Source organism: Gossypium arboreum, chromosome 10, assembly GCF_025698485.1.
Source record: "Gossypium arboreum isolate Shixiya-1 chromosome 10, ASM2569848v2, whole genome shotgun sequence".
Classification (NCBI taxonomy): Eukaryota; Viridiplantae; Streptophyta; class Magnoliopsida; order Malvales; family Malvaceae; genus Gossypium; species Gossypium arboreum.
Window position 1 is genome coordinate 60258808 of NC_069079.1, and position 16655 is coordinate 60275462.

Below are 16655 nucleotides of genomic sequence, written 5' to 3' on the forward strand. Positions count from 1 at the left end.
TTTTCCAACACAGGGAATCGATCCCAGGTCTTCCCTTATGCTCCACACGCCACCTTTTTAGGAACTTAGTGGCGTCACCCTTGCCACTTTACTGCAGCTCTTTTTGTGATGCATGTTACCCACAACTTTATATAAGGTCACCTAGCTAGAACCCCTAACTCCTAAGTCCAAAATTTAAAAGTTCTACCAGGTTTTGGCCAACTCATGGGCCTTCCATAAGCCCATTTACTTACCCAAATTATGAATTCCATAGTCACATACCAAATTTTAGAAACTTACTTAAAATATCAAGAATCATAAAAAAACCCGAAAATCAGGATGTTACAACTCTACCCTCCTTAAAGAAATTTCGGCCTCGAAATTTACCTGATCCAAACAGTTGAGGGTATCACGACGATTGCCTCTTCGGTCTCCTAAGTAGCTTCTTCCTTGCCATGGTTCCTCCAAAGTACCTTCACTAATGGGACTGACCTCCTTCTCAACACCTTGACATCGCGATCAAGTATTTGCACAGGTTCCTCTTCAAAGGTCAAATCCGACCGTACCTCGATTTCTACAACTGGCACGATATGAGTTGGGTCAGAACGATATCGCCTTAGCATGGACACATGGAAAACGTCGTGAATATGATCCAACTTTGGAGGTAACTCTAGCTGATATGCCACTGGCCCTATCCGCTTAATGATTCAGTAAGGCCCAATAAACCGTGGGCTCAACTTACCCTTCTTACCAAATCTCAAAATCTTTTTCCAAGGCGAAACTTTCAAAAAGACCATGTCCCTTACTGCATATTCAATATCCTTTCGCTTCAAATCGGCATAAGACTTTTGTCGATCCGCCGCCTCTTTTAACCGATTCCTGATCACCTTAATCTTGTCTTCAGTATCTGCTACCAACTCTGGTCCAAGTATTTGCCTTTCCCCCAATTCTGCCCAACAAGTGGGCAAGCAACACCTTCGCCCATATAGTGCCTCATATGGAGCCATCTGAATACTTGCTTGGTAACTGTTGTTATACGCGAACTCTGCCAATGGCAAATGGTCCTCCCAACTACCTCTACACTCAATAGAACAACCCCTCAACATATCCTCTAAAATCTGAATAACCCTCTCTGACTGCCCATCCGACTGAGGGTGAAAAGCCATACTGAAATCCAATCACGTTCCCAATGCCTCATGCAACTTCTACCAAATTTGAGATGTAAACCTTGGGTCTCGGTCTGAAATTATCGATGCTGGCACACCATGCAACCGTACTATCTCCGCCACATACAATTTGGCCAACTTCTAAAGTGAGTAATCGGTTCTGACAGGTATGAAATGAGCAGATTTCGTGAGTCTATCCACAATCACCCAAACCGAATCCTTCTTAGAAGGTGTCAACGGCAACCCACTTACAAAGTCCATAGTTACCTTTTCCCACTTCCAAAGTGGTATCTTTACCGGCTGTAACAATCCCGAAGGTAGTTGATGCTCGGCCTTCACTTGTTGACATGTCAAACATCTCCCTACAAATTCGGTCACTTCTCGCTTAAGCCCAAGCCACCAATATTGCTCTCACAAGTCTCGATACAACTTACTCCCTCCTGGATGCATAGCACAAGGTCCATTATGTGCCTCTTTCAAAATCATCAATCTCAAGTCTGAGTCTTTCGGCATACAAATTCTTCCTCGAAAACAAAGAACTCCTTCACTATTTAACCCAAAGTCCAGATTCTCCCCCTTCTCAACTTGCTGAAACCGAGAAACCAACGACTCGTCCTCCAACTGTTGCTTCTTAATCTATTCTACCCAAGTCGGTCTTACTTGCAACTCCGCCAATAAACTTCCGTCATCATACAAACTTAGACGAGCAAACATCGCCTTTAATTCCACCACATCCCTTCGACTTATCGCATCAGCCACGACATTCACCTTACCTGGATGGTACTCAATCGAACAGTCATAGTCCTTTAACAACTCTATCCACCTTCGCTGCCTAAGTTCAGCTCCTTTTGAGTCAGCAAGTACTTAAGACTCTTGTGATCCGTATAGATGATGCATTTCTCCCCATACAAGTAATGCCTCCATATCTTAAGTGCAAAGATTACTACTGCCAATTCCAAGTCATGCGTAGGGTAGTTTACCTCGTGCGGCTTAAGCTGTCATAAGCATAAGCGACCACTTTACCCTCTTGCATCAACACGCAGCCTAAACCTACATGTGACGCATCGCTGTACACAGTGAAATCCTTACCAGACTCTAGCTGAATCAACACTGGCGCTTCTATCAAAACCTTCTTCAACTTCTCAAAAGCCTCTTGCTGCTTATTTGTCCAAACAAAAGGTGCTCCCTTCTTTATAAGTTTCGTTAACGGTGCTGCCAACACAGAAAATCCTTCCACAAATCTCTGATAATAACCTGCCAACCCCAGAAAACTTCGGATCTCTATTACCGACTTCAGTGGCTTCCATTCTAAAATTGCCTCAATCTTTCGAGGGTCCACCTTGATCCCCTCGGCAGACACAACATGCCCCAAGAAGGTAACTTCTTTCAGCCAAAACTCGCACTTACTAAACTTTGCATAAAGTTGCTTCTCCCTTAACACTTGCAGCACTACACGAAGATGCTCATCATGCTTCTCTTCCATTTTCGAATACACCAAGATATCGTCAATAAAAATGACTACGAACCGATCCAAGTATGGCTGGAATACCCGATTCATCAAATCCATGAATGCCGCCGGTGCATTAGTTAGTCCAAAAGGCATTACCAAAAACTCGTAATGACCGTATCGAGTTCTGAATGCCGTCTTATAAATATCCCCCTCTTTAACTCTTAATTGATGATACCCTGACCGAAGGTCGATCTTAGAAAATACTGAGGCTCCTTTTAATTGGTCGAACAGATCATCGATTCTTGGTAACGGATACTTATTCTTGATTGTCAGTTTATTCAACTGCCGATAGTCAATACACATTCACATAGTCCCATCTTTCTTCTTTACTGAACAAGATGCAGAGCTTCCCGGGAAACACTTGGTCTTATAAACCCTCTATCCAACAGTTCCTGTATCTGAGCTTTCAATTCCACCAATTCCTTTGGTGCCATCCTATAAGGCGCAATGTACACAGGAGCTGTTCCAGGTAATAAGTCGATTCCAAACTCGACTTCTCTGCTCGGGGGTAATCCAGGAAGTTCTTCTGGGAATACATCTTGAAATTCCTTAATAGTCCTAACTGACTCTATCGTTATCTCCTCAAGTCCCGTTTGACTTACAAGGGCCAAGCACGCCTCACAACCTTTCTGAATCAACTTCTCGGCTCTTAAAGCCGAAACAACATTGGACAAATAATCCCTTCGTTCCCCTATGACCATTATCTCCTCATCTTCAGCAGTTCATAGTACCATCCTCTTTGCAGCACAATCCAACGTCATCTTGTGCTTAGCTAACCAGTCTATTCCCAAGATAAGATCAAAATCCCCAAATGGCAGCTCCATCAAATCTCCTTCAAAGATTTTATCTTGTGTCACTAGCGGTACTGCCCTAAAAAGTTTATCTACCTTAACCGAATGTCCCAATGGGCTTATCACCGATATCCCACTCACAGTCTCCTCAGGAAGCACATCCAAAGCCCCAGATACATCACAAGCAACATACGAGTGAGTAGAACCCACATCAATCAAAGCAGTGTAAGGCATGCTATGAATGAAGAACATACCAGTTATAACATCAGGAGCGTCACCCTCCTCACGACGTCGTGCAGCATAAACCAATACCGGCTATAGCGCTTCGGCATGTCCAGCACCTCTGCCAGGTGCCCCATGTCCTCGTCCATTACCATTGCCACCTCTAGCTTGCCCACGACCCCCCTGAGGTGGTGGTCCTCCTCACCGTGGTTGGACATCCCTTTGCTCTGCAGCTAGCTCCTGAGCTGTCCTCCGAGGACACTCTCTGAACTTATGCTCCCTAGACCCACATCGAAAACATGCTACAGTACGTTTCCAGCACTCCCCCATATGCACCTTACCACAGTCCCTGCAAGCCTGCAGTCTATAAGTATTTACTGGAACTGCTCGAACCGGTTCCTCCATCCTTGCTTTTTTAACATTTTGATTCGTGGCACTTGAGGGTCTAAAATCCCTTTTAAATCTGGGTCGATCCCTTTCACGATTCTGTCGCTCAGTCAGCTTCACCTCCTCAGCTATCTTAGCCTTCTCTACAAATGCAGCAAAACCACGCTCCCTCTGTGGAGCTATCAATATTCTAAGCTCATCGCGGAGACCATCCTTAAATCAGACACTGCGCTCATATTCAGTTGCCACTATCCCACAAGCATATCGACTCAGCCTCAAAAATTCTGCCTCATACTCTGCTACAGTCTTATCACCCTGAGTCAAATTCAAGAATTCCATTTGACGAGCATCTACATAGCTTGCTCCAACATACCTCCCTTTAAAAGCAGTTTTGAACAATTCCCAGGTTACTTGCTCAATTGGGGTACTCTCTCTTACGGTGATCCACCATCGGTATGCCTCGTCACGTAGCAGTGACACAACTCCTTTAAGCTTTTGCTCTACTGAGCAGTCTAGATCGTCCATGATCCGTTCTGTTGCCTCTAGCCAATATTCTGCCACATTTGGGGCTACTCCAGATACACCCCTAAATACTTCTGGCCCGTTGGCCTGGAGTCGCTCCGATATAGACCCCCTATTCATTGTCCCAATACTAGCTCCAGCAACTCTTTCTAAAACCCTTAACATGGCTTGGGACAAAGCATCATCCCCCGCAGCCCGATCATAAGACCTAGTCTCCATTGCTTATGGCACAGACGGCTGCTTAGCTGGCCTATGCCCTGAGGATGAAGATTCAGCTTGCGCCCTTCCGCAACCACGTCCGCTGCCTCGTCCACGAACTCCTCTTGTACTCATATAGAATTATCTGATTTACGAATTTTATGAAATTAGTATAATGTTCCACTGTTTATTAAGAAAATGTCTTATGGAAATGTAGCCGTTCAAGAATTGTTTTCGTATCGTCGTAGTCTAGCTACAGTCTCATTTCTACCGTTTCACAGTTTTACCCTATCTACAGCATCATAGTAGAGTCTCAGCACTATTCATAATATCATATCATTATCATATATCGTAAAGAAAATATACTTACAGACTTGGTGCCGGGGATTCAATGCGCTACTTCTTTCTCCAATCCAAAACTTGAAAACCATGTTTTTGATCACCGAAAATAGAAATTTGAAAACTTTGATTTGAAAACACCCTTTATTTTGAACTCTTGATTTAAAACAGAAAAACTCGGACTATTTTGACATGTATTCTCTGTAAAACATCTTTGAAAAGAATTTTCAAAAATCATTTCCAAAAATACCCTTCTTAAGCCTAAGTTTTCGAAAAATTTTTGAACCCGATCCACAGCCGAGTTGTTGCAACTTGGCTCTGATACCACTAAATGTAACACCCAAAACCTGGCCCCGACGTTATGACCGAATCTGAAGTGCCACATTGGAGTTGAAAACCCACGTTCCGTTTTAGTGTTTTAAAACTATATATTTTGTTGAGTTAACAAAGTGTATGGAAGCTGGGCACCAGGTAGGTATCCGAGATAGAGGAGGTGAGCCATGAAGGTCGCTAAGTACCGAGCTCTTTGATTGGATCCAATCCTAGACATGCCCACAACCATAGCCACACTTTGTTATATCGAGTTTAAATTTGTTTAAGTGGACGTCTTTGATAAATCGATTAATCGTGGCGTCGAGCTATTTTGAAAACAAGTATCGCTTTTGAAAACACGTCCCACGTCTAGCCCATTTGAATAATTATCAACCGGTTTAAAGTTAATAAAATTAAAATAATCCCAAAAGAAATAAAAGGAAAGTTAAAATGGCCTTATTACAACCCCAAAATAAATAATAATTAAAGGAAATTTAATGAAAACCAACGCTTATTTAAAAGTCCAAAGGCGATCACCGTGGCTACTCTGAATCCCCTCCGGCCCAAGTCCCCACATCAAGGCTCACCTGCAAGGTTAAGGAAAGGGGGTGAGTTTGGAAACTCGATGTGCAACAAGCCCTTTCGAGCCCAAAACAATAACACTGTTGGGCTAAGCCCAAATCCAATCTCAACATGTACTGGGCCATAGCCCATTTCATATTTCATATTTCATAACACTAGGCCGAAGCCTTTTCATATTTCATATTACTGGGCCGAAGCCTTTACTATAAACGGTATGGCCCATAGGCCCATTTCAATATCACATATAATGTCAATGAAAGAATGCAAGCCCATTTGGGGAGACTACTCAACCCACCATCCACTACTCTCCACCCGTACTAACCAACACACCATGTGGGGATTAACTCAACCCACCCCGCCATAACTCTCCACTGGCAGCATAGCTGCTTTATCATATAACTGGTAGAAGTAGAGATAAAGGAAAGAAATAATGGGTGAATGAAGGGAAATAATGGGCTGGTTTGAAAGAAAGAGAAGGAAGAAAAGATGGAAGAAGAGATGGTAGGTTCGGCTGCAAAAAGAAAAAGAGAGAAGAAGACTAACCTCAAGGGAGAAAACGGCACACCAATACCCAAGTGCCGAAAATCCCTAATTAAAACCCCTCTGCCGAAAATCCCCTCTCCAATCTCCCTTATTCGGCCAACTCTATCTCTATATCAAATCCCTAAAATCTCTCTCCTTATCCCTCCTTAATCTATGCATTTGACTTGACCCAACTCTCTTCTTACAGAATCCACTTAGGTTCCAACACTTACCCTTCCTGCTCATAAAAATAAATACTCTTATTTGCCAACACAGGGAATCGATCCCAGGTCCTCCCTTATGCTCCACACACCACCTTTTTAGGAACTTAGTGGCGTCACCCTTGCCACTTTACTGCAGCTCTTTTTGTGATGCATGTTACCCAAACTTTATATAAGGGCACCTAGCCAGAACCCCTAACTCTTAAGTCCAAAATTTAAAAATTCTACCGGGTTTTGGCCAACTCATGGGCCTTCCATAAGCCCATTTACATACCCAAATTATGAATTCCATAATCACATACCAAATTTTAGAAACTTACTTAAAATATCAAGAATCGTAAAAAAACTCGAAAATCAGGATGTTACACTTAAGGAGTATGGAAATAATCTCAGTCTCAAGGCATCCTCAGTCACCTCGACTAGTTTAAATGAGTCACTCACTTCCAAGAATAGCCAAAGATGAAGGTATGGATCTTCAGTAGGAATCCCTCTAAATTGACCCCTATTTTGCAACATTTGGAACATGACTAGCTTTAGCTCATATTGTTGTGTCGTGGTTTTAGGTCTCCTAATACTCAGATTGAGCTTGTTGAATAGAGGAATGGCATATTGTTGAATGGCATAGCTTCTATTGTGGGCAACAATGGTCGGATTATGAGTACCATAAGTAAATGTTCTTCTTGGATTTTGGTTTAGATTTTCGAAATTCAGTTTTCGGTCCTTCTTTGGTTCACTTGTCTTCTCATTTGTTAGAAAGTCCTTTCAATTTTAGGGTCTATGGGAGTAATTCAATAATTTGACCAATACTCATAAACACTTGAAACAAAAACAAAATAAAATCAAAATAAAATTTAACAGAAAAAAATACACCAAAATGCAAAATTAATAATTTCACAAATAATGTCTTTTAAATCAGTCCCCGAAAACAGAGCCAAAAACTTGGAATGACAGAAATGTACAAGTGTACACAATCGCAACAAATAATAAAGTGACAAGTAAATGTCAAGTTATCGTACCCATAGACTGTGAAAAGAATTATTTATGAATGCAATTAAAAACACTTTGGTAAAGACAAATATTTTGATTTCAGGAGGTGATTAAAAACTAAGATTTTAACTAAGTAAAATAAATATAAATAAAATAAAAGTCCCAATGCTCGATTTCAAAAGATGATTTTAATCAAGATGACATAATTGTGTTAGATTAATTACGTTTCTTAACTTAGAATTATTAAACTCATGTTCATGTTGTTACGAATAAATTCACGGCAACTCGGTAATTTGCTAACTTATGAACATACTCACCTGCAAAACTCCATTTATGTCTTGACTATTTCTCTATGTCAATTCAATCGATTAAACAAATTTTAATAAGCAAATGTGTTAATGCAATACATACTTTTGAAATTAAAATAATCTCTTGTACATATCTCTATGCTAATTCAAACAATTAATTGAATCTCATAAGCACATAAAAGATTACATGCGGTAACAATGTATTTCTACCTTGAAAGAGTTTAATCACAATAATCTTGCAAGTTATGCAAGGCTAATGTATCTTTAGATACCGTTACTAATTTAACCTTTAGCTACCTTAGATGATTAAACATGCACTGATTAAGTATCATGTCAGTTAATTTCAATTTCAATCCGTAAATAATTAATTCATTATTTACCTTACAATTGTAATGTAAGAATAACTTAGTCATGGTTTTACTTAATCAAACATCTTACCAAGGCCTATAACAACACAAACACAATTTTAATAAATTAAGTGGTCAAAATGCAATCAACCTAACACAAATTAAATTAAGCCATATTAATTAAATTAAATGTATCAAAATCACAAATATTCATAGACATGTACATAACAACAATAAATTAAAAGGGTAAGGATCAAGAATCAAATCCAGTGCTTCTCCGAGGCTTGACTAGTTTGCCCCTTTCCTCCTTCTCTGCTTGTTCTTGTTGAACCGAGCTTCCATGAACACTTGAATGCTTGTCCAAATGGTGGTTGAAGGAATCTTTTTCAAGATGTGAAATTGACAAGGGAATGAGGAAGGGAATGAAGAACAATGAAGAGAGAAAAGTGAGAGAGAAGTGAAGAATGGATGGTTTTGAGATGTGTTTGAAATGAGTAGCCAAGGGGGTATTTATAGGTTGAATAGGCTGCTAAAAATACAAAAATCAATAGCCATAGAGTCCCCCATGGCCGGCCACACATGTGGCAAGTTTGAAGGTTTCAAACTTGCTATTTTAAGGTAGGGGCAAATCTAGGAAATGATGATAAGTGGAGGGGTTTGAATGCAAATTCATGGAGACTTCAAGGGCTATTTTGCAAGCCAAATAATCAGCAAAACAAGCTAATTGGGTCAGCATGTGGGACTATTTTGGGTAGCCTAGTGCTCGGTTGGATCGGTTTTCTCAGTTCAGCTCAATTGAGCCTCTTTTCATAATTAATTAATAATAATTATTTAACCCAAAATAAATTGAATTAAAATTAAAATTAATTATATTATGAATTAATATTCATAATTTGGACAGTCTTTTGGTGAAAATTTAATTCGCCTTGATGCCTCAAAAATCGCTTCTTGGTTTTGTGCTTCTAATAAGGTTTGTCGGGCGAATTTTCGCCCTTTGTGCAAATCTGTCGAAAATAATCAAAATTAATCAGAATTTATTATAAAATTAATTAAAATTCAGCATGTTAATAATTTAAGTGCAATTTAATTATTTTATAATGATTATATATTTTTCGGCAAGAATTACTATGAATTTGCATGAATTTGAGTTAAAAAAGGTATGAAAAACTGTATATCTTTTCGTGTTTACATATACACAGGTATCTCCTATACACCAATTGCTTGTCTAAGCTGAATATATATACATATCCAGTTATCCATTCAGACTGCACTTTTAAAAAGACATCATGTTACCAGTCTAGGCAAAACATGTGTCACATGTATAATTGCTTGTCCGAGCTAAATATATATTTGTGTCAGGTTCCCAGTCTAGGCTAAACCTTTATAATGATACATATGATTTCTTGTACATGTGGAATATATATACATGTCCAGTTGCATGTTTGAGTGATCTATCATAATTCGGTGTAGCAAATTAAATTAGTTTTTGCACTTAATGAGCTTAAATATAAGCATTTTCATTATGTTTTAGTTAAGTTTTTGTAGTTTAGTTTAAATCTAATAAAAAAAGTATTTTGAGTCTTTTGTTGACCTTAGGGGCTGAATGAGGCCTAAAGGTGATCTAATATACTTAGTGAGTGTGCAAAAGACCATCAAGGGCATACAAACTCAATATTGGTCATTATTGCGTTGCAACATAGGAAGTTTGACATCGTAACATAGGGAGCAAAATGCAAGAATCTTGAGACTGCCTTCAATGTTGTGACACAACCATTGGATGTTGCGACACACCCCTGAAGCTACCTTGACTTGAGCATACTGCCTTCGATGTCACGAGATAGGCACTAGGGTGTCACGACATTGGTCCTATACAAGAAAAACTTACGAGGGAGGGCATCTTGGTCTACACAATCAAAAGTTAAATACGACAGCATTAGCTAACCTAGGATTAAGGAAAGGACAACCCTAACTCTATAAATTGGCTCTTAAACACATGTTAAAGGACAAATGTTGATATTCTATGTTTTTTCTCTGTAATTTAGCTTTTAGATTTTTTTTTCTTTCTCTAAGGGTTTAGATTTCTTTTCAGTACTTTTCATTCGTTTTCTTTGGAGAACTTGATTTGTAGACCTAATCAAACTATTGTGCAATTCTGTGCCTTCACCAATCAAATACAATCATGATTCTCTTAACCCTTATTCTTGATTTATTTTTTATACATATCTTATTTATCAAGTTTATTATATTTATGGATTCAATGAGGAAGTAATCCTCTTATGGTAGATTAGCAAGTGGAGGTATGAATAATTAACTGTTTTATAGGAACTTCTTAACGGATGAACTATTTAGAAAAGGAAGAATCTAAACTCTAGGCCTGAAAACCCTAGGAAGTCATCAATATGAGAATTAACCCAAATTTGGTATGGCCTATCCGTAAACACCTTAAACATGAACTGATCTAGTTTGTGAGGTCGAAAGATAAATAGTTCTTACCGACTCAATATTTCAGTGGACGAATTAGAAGATTCTATAGGGGTTTTGACTAGTTGAATGACCAAGAAAGCCTGAGACTACAGTTGATTATGACTATCGAAGCAAGCTAATCACAGATGTTTAAATTTGATAAAGTTTAGATTTTATTTAATCGAAGTTCACTTTATTTATGCAATTCTTATTATTCCAAAAATCTCTTCTTTACATTTTATGGTAATATTGTTTATCTAGTTTACTAATTAATTTTATTTGCATTTAGGATAACTTTAATCTAGTACTCGTCTCCCTTAGGTACGATCCTCAAATTACTCACCTACTTTTTTGTAACTATATTACAACCTGACCCGTATACTTGCAGACACCGCCTCAATTCCACATCTTTAGTTGCAGTATTCATACTCTAGATGTTAGTATGTCTGGAGGCGGTCAAGTTGTTGGCAACGCTACTAGATTGATTTTAATTTTTATTTCTATATAATAATTGGGAAATTTTTAAATTATAGATATGACTTTATTTTATTCTATTTTTATTAATTTCAATACATGCCTCAGAGGAGAGGAACACTTGTTTAGTTAGTCACTGATCCATAGAGACTATTCTAACAAAATCATTTAAATATGAATGAAACTTATTACATGTGGTTTAACGATGAGATAGTCTTTAATGGAAAAATATATAAGGAGGGAGTATATGAATAATGGGAATTTATGGAGAATAAAAAATTGTTCATGGTTGAGCTAAGCCAATAAGGGAACAAAGCCTCAATGAATCAATGAAGTAATGAACAAGGTATTGATATAGTTGAACATCAACATGAGTTCACTGGTAATTTGTATGAAGAAATTGAAAAAGATCATGATATGCCCAAATATCCAGAAAAGCCTCCTTGTGATTCATATAAAATGTCTTCATGTGAAATAACGAAGATGACCAACTCTAAGGTATTAGCAAACATGTCAGACATGATGGTGCAAATGATAAAAATGATACATGAAATATTTGAAGTGTTGCTTCCAAGAAAAGAGGACATGTCTAATGTGCACAACTCGGATCATGAGAACCTTGGTATTACCGATGACCATGATGAGATTCATGGTGAGATTCAACCTGAGAATGTAACTTAAGATCATGTGGATGAGTTGAACATAGTTGAAATGGTCTCTGGTCTAATTGACATAGTAGAAGATCTAACTGTAAAGGTAGAAGTGAGGGATGAACTAACCATTAACATGGTGTAACAAGTCATTTTTAGTGAAATTAGAATAGTGGTTTCAGGGCCACAAATCTGACATGAAAATATTTATTTTATTATTATTTTAATATCTACGGTATGTTAGTAGTTTCGTACAAAAATTTTGCTAAGAATTTTAACGTTTTCTTGCTTAATTAACTGAAAAAGGACTAAACTGTAAAATATGTAAAAGTAGAGTTCTAATAGTTAAAGGTGTTAAATGGCTATAGAACTTTAATGAAAGAGTATTACGTGGTAATTAGACCATTTAAGTGATAGTGGACATTTATGGGATTGGTTTTATTAAAATTATTAATGTTTTAAAAGGTTAAAAGTGTAATAAGTAAATAAAAGTTAATATAATAAAAACAAAAGAAAAAATAAGCTATCATCTTCCTATCTTCATCCTTAGCTAAAATTCTCAAGAGAAACCATAGCTAGGGTTTGGTCGCTTTGTTTTGCTTACATGGTGAGTATTTTGATCATGTTTTAATGATTGTTATGCTTTCGGGATCGCTGTAGCTCTATCTAGCTAGCCTAGGACTAATTTGTAAAATTGTTAAAGATTTAGGGTTTTTCCATAAATTCTATTTTATGGTTCTTGAAATTTGATGAAAGGTTATGAGTCTTTGTTGTTAAATAAATAACTTTTGTAAAGTGATTTTTGATCAAAATATCATTTATGGACTTATTTATAAAAATAGTAAAATATAATGATGAAATTGTGAATTTATTAGTAGTATGGGTTCATATGAGTCCCTAGATAAATCGACAAGGATGATATGTGGATGAGGTCGCGTAGATACCATTTCATGAGCTTAAGGACTAAATTGTGAAAACTTAAAATGTTAGGGGAAAAATTATAATTATGTTTAAATGTAGATTTTGGATTAAATTGAATGTTTGAGGTTGAATGAAATGATTAATCAAATAAATTCTTTATTTAAATCAAGATAAATCTCAGCCGGATCTAAACCGAAAGAAGGCGAAAGTCGTCAATTAGCTCGATCGTATTTTCTTTATCCTAGTTGTTAAGGTAAGTTCATAACATTTCTAAATGTAGTTGAATTTCTACTTTTATGTTCACAATATAGCTTTGTGATTACCTGTTTGTACTTTGGTACCCCTGAATCGCACATACATGCCCCTGTTTGTACTTTAGTACCCCTGAATTGCACATACTTGCCCTTGTTTGTACTTCGGTATCCCTAAATTGCATATATGTACCCCTGTTTGTACTTCGATACCTCTGAATTGCATATATGTGCCCCTGTTTACACTCAGATAACTTCAAATCGAGTAAAATAAGAGTTGCATTCAATTGTTTTTAAGTTAAAAGATATACTAAGCTTATACCTTTTCGTGTACTGTTTTGTAGATCATTATTATTAACTTTTGGATGGTTTGAATCTACAACTCACACTATCCATCGATGTTGTAGTTCTTATTCTCTTTAGGGCCATGGAATGTATATGTGGCTATATAGGTTGTTATGGTCCATTAGGACAAAAATACTAAACTAAGATTTAGGTACTTTATTAAGATTGAAAATAGGTATCTTTTTAGAACAATTAGAAATGTATGGAATTGATAACTTGTGGTTTGTTTTGGCTTGTGAATGAATGAAGTGCTATTCTAGAAATGGATCAAAGTTTACATGTTTTAGTTGTTTATGTTAGATATAATTGTGTTGACTATGAATGGCACATTGGTTGGCTGTTTTTAGGATATTGGTATGGTATGTCATGTTGTGTTTTTTGTAATCTCAATTGTGATATGCTTGAAGATGCCATTGAATTAGTTGTGTATGTTTTTACTATGGTAATGCATATGTTTAGGTAAGGTAGTTTAATGGTGATTGAGGTGCCTATAAAGCATATTGGTTGAATGGATTTTTGGATCATTTGAATTGGTTAAATTAAGCATGTTTTCATATGTTTTTGTGTCTTGATCATATGTGCAAATAACTTGTAGGTATTTCTTAGAATGGGTGAGAGAAATGGCTTTATTTTCGCCAATTTCTTATCCATACAACCAAAGACATGGGCGTGTGTCTTAGACGTGTATGACACACGACCATGCAATACGACTGTGTGTCCCCTATAGGTTGTTAAGGTGATAAACCATACTTTATACATATTTTTGTCCCATGTTAACACATTTTATGGATGATTTTTCCTTAGAATTGGTGAATTCGATGCTCCTAATGCTTTAATTTCATGTTTTGTACTCAGGCGAGCATAGGAAAGCGAAAGGAATGAGAAACGAGCTAAAAATGAAGAAAATGGGCCAAAGTACGAAATCAACACGGCCTGGACTTCATCACACGGGCAGACCACACGGCTGTGTCTATTTGGTAGAATCGAAGCACGACTCACATGGGCGTGTCACACGGGTGTGTCCTTGCTGAGCCAAAGTTGATTCGAATTTAGAAAAGGCTAATTTTGAGGGCTTCTAGGCATTCTAAAGCCCATAAATACACCCTACAGGAGGAAGAGAGAGACAGAGGGAGAAAGGAAAGAATTACTCGAAGAAGGCCAATTGATCCATCTCAGAAGCCGGATTCATCATCAATACTGAAGATCTCCCCTCAATTTCCCTTCAAAAGTTTTGGGTTTTCTTTATGTTTTGTATTCATTATTCTTCTAAGATGTTTTCCTTTTTAGTTATGAACTAAATCCCATAAATACCTAAGGGGAATGAAACCTAAGACGAATCTTGTTATTATTTTCTGAATTGTATGATAAATATTTAACCTTGTTCTTAATTATGTGTTCTTAATTCTTGTTTTCATATCCGAGGATACTGATTCAAGATACGCTCTTATTCAGAGGAGGAATAGACCCTGTCTAAGAGTACATTTGTCATAATTAAGCGGAGTTGATTGCGCGCCTAAAGATAGGGTGACAAGATTTTGCTGGATTAGGGTGAAACCTAATAAGGGGATCCATCGATCGAGTTAATGCAACCCTAGGGTGTTAATTAGAGAAAAGTCTCAATTATTCAATCTAGGGATTAGACGTTATTAGTCTTGAATAGGGATAATAACATAACTTAGAGATCTCTACGGAACAATTAAATAAATAAATCGTCTGATTCGAAGTCAGAATAACAAGTGAAGTCTAGGTGGATTCTTCCTTAGGTATTGTCTTAATTCAATCGTTTTTCCAAAAGTAATTCCCCAATTCTACTTTTTGTGAATTCTTAGTCTAGATAATTAGTTAGTTAAAACAAAACCCTCTAATTTTTAGGCTAGATAATAAAGAGACAGTCATTACTAGTACTTTTAGTTCCTTTGGGTTTGACAATCCAGTCTTGCTAAAACTATACTACTGTTCGATAGGTATACTTGCCTACATCGCGATAATATTTAGTTTCAAGAATGATTAATTATAAATTTATAAAACTTATCACACAAAATCATGCGATCAAGTTTTTGACGCCATTGCCGAAGAATGATGATATTAGGAGCACTCAATTTTTATTACTTTAGCCATTTATTTTTCTTGCAAGTTAATATTATTTTATTATTTTATTATTTATTAATTTACTTTTTCTTTCTCTTGGCAGGTTTTTATTGTTTATGACTAGAAGAAACCCGTCAAGACCACTACTTTTTGACGAAGAAATCGATCGCACAGTTCGCAGAAACCAAAGAGAAATAAGGGGAAGCATAAGATACACAGAGAACGAGCAAGAGGACGATACTTCAACCACAACCAATGAGATGGCTGAAAACCAAGAAAATCCACTACCTCCTACGATACCTGTTGAACTAGCAAATCAAAATCCTGCTCCTCGTACTGTGTATGATTATGCTAAACCTGGTTTAACAGGAACTGAGTCAGGTATAGTTAGGCCTGCTATTGCTACAAATAATTTTGAACTAAAACCTAACACTATTCAAATGATACAGCAATTTGTTCAGTTTGATGGTTTGTAGGATGAGGATCCAAACACTCACTTGGCAAATTTCTTGGAATCCTGCGATACATTTAAAATTAATGGCGTTTCTGACGATGCCATTCGTCTTTGGTTATTCCCTTTTTCATTGAGGAACAAAGCTAAACAGTGGTTGAACTCGTTACCACGAAGGTTAATTACTACTTGGGAACAAATGACCAAAAAATTTCTATTAAAATATTTCCCGCCGGCTAAAACAGCCAAATTACGTAATGATATCTCTTTGTTTGTGCAGATAGACTTAGAAACTCTTTACGATGCATGGGAGAGATACAAGGACCTACTACAAAGGTGTCCTCACCATGGATTACCTCTATGGTTGCAAGTTCAAACATTCTACAATGGTGTGAACCCCTCGACATGCAATTGATTGATCCAACAGCCGGGGGAACCATCAACAACAAAACACCTGAAGAGGCTTACGAATTTATTGAATAGATGTCACTGAATAACTATCAGTGGCAAGTCATGAGGACTAAGCCAACTAAAACAACAGGCATTTATAATGTCGATTCGGTTACTATGCTGTCAAACTAGGTAGAACTTCTAAAAAAAAATTGACGGTTTATTTGGT

At 37.3% G+C, this 16655-nt stretch overlaps 1 non-coding gene across 1 annotated transcript; it reads right to left on the reverse strand.

Moving 5' to 3' along the window:
* Positions 1 to 16284: 16284 nt before the first annotated feature.
* LOC128283301 (small nucleolar RNA R71) lies at positions 16285 to 16390 on the reverse strand. The gene has a single exon (XR_008273643.1). It is a non-coding gene; the product is annotated as a small nucleolar RNA R71 (small nucleolar RNA).
* Between the last annotated feature and the right edge of the window lie 265 nt (positions 16391 to 16655).